The sequence below is a fragment of the Coregonus clupeaformis genome, unplaced genomic scaffold, assembly GCF_020615455.1.
Source record: "Coregonus clupeaformis isolate EN_2021a unplaced genomic scaffold, ASM2061545v1 scaf0825, whole genome shotgun sequence".
NCBI lineage: Eukaryota > Metazoa > Chordata > Actinopteri > Salmoniformes > Salmonidae > Coregonus > Coregonus clupeaformis.
Window position 1 is genome coordinate 182501 of NW_025534280.1, and position 5000 is coordinate 187500.

Consider the following 5000-nt stretch of genomic DNA (forward strand, 5'->3'; position numbering starts at 1 on the left):
TACGCACCCCTCCTAGGGACGGCATGAAAGAGCACCAGCAAGCCAGTGACTCAGCCCTGTAACAGGGTTAGAGGCAGAGAACCCCAGTGGAGAGAGGGAACCGGCCTGGCAGAGACAGCAAGGGCTGTTCGTTGCTCCAGAGCCTTTCCGTTCACCCTTCACACTCCTGGGCAGACTACACTCAATCATATGACCTACTGAAGAGATAAGTCTTCAGTAAAGACTTAAAGGTTGAGACCGAGTCTCGTCTCTCCACATGGGCAGGCAAACTGTTCCATAAAAATTGAGATCTATAGGAGAAAGCCCTGCCTCCCGCTGTTTGCTTAGAAATTCTAGGGACAATTAGGAGGCCTCGTCTTGTGACCGTAGCGTACGTATTGGTATGTACGCAGGACCAACTCCGGAAAGATAGGTAGGAGCAAGCCCATGTAACGCTTTATAGGTTAACAGTAAAACCTTGAAATCAGCCTTTGCCTTAACAGGAAGCCAGTGTAGGGGAAGCTAGCACTGGAGTAATATGATCAAATTTCTTGGTTCTAGTCAGGATTCTAGCAGCCGTATTTAGCACTAACTGAAGTTTATTTAGTGCTTTATCCGGGTAGCCGGAAAGTAGAGCATTGCAGTAGTCTAACCTAGAAGTAACAAATGCATGGATTAATTTTTCTGCATCATTTTTGGACAGAAAATTTCTGATTTTTGCAATGTTACGTAGATGGAAAGGATCTATATAACTACTGCTGTCCACTTCATATGTATATACTTTATTCTAGTCATGGTTCATCCTATATAGCTACTGCTGTCCACTTCATATGTATATACTGTATTCTAGTCATGGTTCATCCTATATAACTACTGCTGTCCACTTCATATGTATATACTGTATTCTAGTCATGGTTCATCCTATATAACTACTGCTGTCCACTTCATATGTACTTCATATGTATATACTGTATTCTAGTCATGGTTCATCCTATATAACTACTGCTGTCCACTCCATATGTATATACTGTATTCTAGTCATGGTTCATCCTATATAACTACTGCTGTCCACTTCATATGTATATACTGTATTCTAGTCATGGTTCATCCTATATAACTACTGCTGTCCTCTTCATATGTATATACTGTATTCTAGTCATGGTTCATCCTATATAACTACTGCTGTCCACTCCATATGTATATACTGTATTCTAGTCATGGTTCATCCTATATAACTACTGCTGTCCACTCCATATGTATATACTGTATTCTAGTCATGGTTCATCCTATATAACATTTACATTTACATTTAAGTCATTTAGCAGACGCTCTTATCCAGAGCGACTTACAGTTAGTGCATACATTTTTATTTTATTTTTTATTTTCCATACCCCCCTTGGGAATCGAACCCACAACCCTGGCGTTGCAAACGCCATGCTCTACAAACTGAGCTACATCCCCTGCCGGCCATTCCCTCCCCTACCCTAGACGACGCTGGGCCAATTGTGCGCCGCCCCATGGGTCTCCCGGTCACGGCCGGCTACGACAGAGCCTGGATTCGAACCAGGATCTCTAGTGGCACAGCTAGCACTGCGATGCAGTGCCTTAGACCACTGCGCCACTCGGGAGACTTAACTACTGCTGTCCACTTCATATGTATATACTTTATTCTAGTCATGGTTCATCCTATATAACTACTGCTGTCCACTTCATATGTATATACTGTATTCTAGTCATGGTTCATCCTATATAACTACTGCCGTCCTCTTCATATGTATATACTGTATTCTAGTCATGGTTCATCCTATATAACTACTGCTGTCCACTCCATATGTATATACTGTATTCTAGTCATGGTTCATCCTATATAACTACTGCCGTCCTCTTCATATGTATATACTGTATTCTAGTCATGGTTCATCCTATATAACTACTGCTGTCCACTTCATATGTATATAGTGTATTCTAGTCATGGTTCATCCTATATAACTACTGCAGTAAACAGCTTTTATATTCATATACTGTCTATACTGTCTATACACACCATCATATACATATATATTATTTATATAGTCCAGACTCTGACTTTGCTTGTCCTGATATTTCTTAATTCCTTTATTTTTTATTTTTGGGGTGGATTTGAGTGTATTGTTTTGTATTATTTGGTATCACTGCACTGTTGGACGTAGAAACACAAGCGTTTCGCTGCACCTGCGATAACATCTGAAAATACGTGTACGCCACCAATAACATTTGATTTGGTTTGTGCGTGTGCGAATGCTTGCTTGCCCGTGTGTGTGCATGTGTGTCTCAGTACCTGCTCCTATCACCCTCTCGATGCGTATTCTAGAAGGATCTATCTCCTTGGTGAACTCCTGGACAGCCTGTGTTGGGTCGTACCTGCTCCTATCACCCTCTCGATGCGTATTCTAGAAGGATCTATCTCCTTGGTGAACTCCTGGACAGCCTGTGTTGGGTCGTACCTGCTCCTATCACCCTCTTGATGCGTATTCTAGAAGGATCTATCTCCTTGGTGAACTCCTGGACAGCCTGTGTTGGGTCGTACCTGCTCCTATCACCCTCTCGATGCGTATTCTAGAAGGATCTCCTTGGTGAACTCCTGGACAGCCTGTGTTGGGTCGTACCTGCTCCTATCACCCTCTCGATGCGTATTCTAGAAGGATCTATCTCCTTGGTGAACTCCTGGACAGCCTGTGTTGGGTCGTACCTGCTCCTATCACCCTCTCGATGCGTATTCTAGAAGGATCTATCTCCTTGGTGAACTCCTGGACAGCCTGTGTTGGGTCGTACCTGCTCCTATCACCCTCTCGATGCGTATTCTAGAAGGATCTCCTTGGTGAACTCCTGGGACAGCCTGTGTTGGGTCGTACCTGCTCCTATCACCCTCTCGATGCGTATTCTGTAGGATCTATCTCCTTGGTGAACTCCTGGACAGCCTGTGTTGGGTCGACCTGCTCCTATCACCCTCTCGATGCGTATTCCTAGAAGGATCTATCTCCTTGGTGAACTCCTGGACAGCCTGTGTTGGGTCTTCGTGATGTGTCAGGTCAACATACGTCTTGACACCAGGGAAAGGGACCACGTTCTGAAAGTGGGCCCTCCTCTTTCGGTCTGACTCCATCTTAGCCTTGAGGAACCTCTGACACCTGGACCAGGAGAGAGACACAGTGGACACAACGTCAGGTAGAGGTTCCTGTCTGGCTACGTTACAGACACACGTCAGGTAGAGGTTCCTGTCTGGCTACATTACAGACACACGTCAGGTAGAGGTTCCTGTCTGACTACATTACAGACACAACGTCAGGTAGAGGTTCCTGTCTGGCTACATTACAGACACACGTCAGGTAGAGGTTCCTGTCTGGCTACATTACAGACACACGTCAGGTAGAGGTTCCTGTCTGGCTACATTACAGACACACGTCAGGTAGAGGTTCCTGTCTGGCTACGTTACAGACACACGTCAGGTAGAGGTTCCTGTCTAGCTACGTTACAGACACACGTCAAGTAGAGGTTCCTGTCTGACTACATTACAGACACACGTCAGGTAGAGAGGTTCCTGTCTGGCTACGTTACAGACACACGTCAGGTAGAGGTTCCTGTCTGGCTACATTACAGACACACGTCAGGTAGAGGTTCCTGTCTGGCTACATTACAGACACACGTCAGGTAGAGGTTCCTGTCTGACTACATTACAGACACACGTCAGGTAGAGGTTCCTGTCTGACTACATTACAGACACACGTCAGGTAGAGAGGTTCCTGTCTGGCTACATTACAGACACAACGTCAGGTAGAGGTTCCTGTCTGGCTACATTACAGACACACGTCAGGTAGAGGTTCCTGTCTGGCTACATTACAGACACACGTCAGGTAGAGGTTCCTGTCTGGCTACATTACAGACACACGTCAGATAGAGGTTCCTGTCTGGCTACATTACAGACACACGTCAGGTATAGGTTCCTGTCTAGCTACATTAGCAGACACACGTCAGGGTAGAGGTTCCTGTCTGGCTACATTACAGACACAACGTCAGGTGAGAGAGTTCCTGTCTAGCTACATTACAGACACAACGTCAGGTAGAGAGTTCCTGTCTAGCTACATTACAGACACACGTCAGGTAGAGGTTCCCTGTCTGGCTACATTACAGACACACGTCAGGTAGAGGTTCCTGTCTAGCTACATTACAGACACAACGTCAGGTAGAGAGTTCCTGTCTAGCTACATTACAGACACACGTCAGGTAGAGGTTCCTGTCTAGCTACATTACAGACACAACGTCAGGTAGAGAGTTCCTGTCTAGCTACATTACAGACACACGTCAGGTAGAGGTTCCTGTCTGGCTACATTACAGGCCACGTCAGGTAGAGGTTCCTGTCTGACTACATTACAGACACACGTCAGGTAGAGGTTCCTGTCTGGCTACATTACAGACACAACGTCAGGTAGAGGTTCCTGTCTGACTACATTACAGACACACGTCAGGTAGAGGTTCCTGTCTGGCTACATTACAGACACACGTCAGGTAGAGGTTCCTGTCTAGCTACATTACAGACACAACGTCAGGTAGAGGTTCCTGTCTGGCTACATTACAGACACACGTCAGGTAGAGGTTCCTGTCTGGCTACATTACAGACACACGTCAGGTAGAGGTTCCTGTCTGGCTACATTACAGACACACGTCAGGTAGAGGTTCCTGTCTGGCTACATTACAGACACACGTCAGGTAGAGTTCCTGTCTGGCTACATTACAGACACACGTCAGGTAGAGGTTCCTGTCTAGCTACATTACAGACACACGTCAGGTAGAGGTTCCTGTCTGGCTACATTACAGACACACGTCAGGTAGAGGTTCCTGTCTGGCTACATTACAGACACCACGTCAGGTAGAGGTTCCTGTCTAGCTACGTTACAGACACACGTCAGGTAGAGGTTCCTGTCTAGCTACATTACAGACACACGTCAGGTAGAGGTTCCTGTCTAGCTACGTTACAGACACACGCG

The 5000-nt window shown here is 45.9% G+C and overlaps 1 pseudogene; it reads right to left on the reverse strand.

Annotated features, from left to right (window-relative positions):
- The window catches only part of LOC123481336, a 45729-nt pseudogene that overhangs the window by 9848 nt on the left and 30881 nt on the right, over positions 1 to 5000 (reverse strand).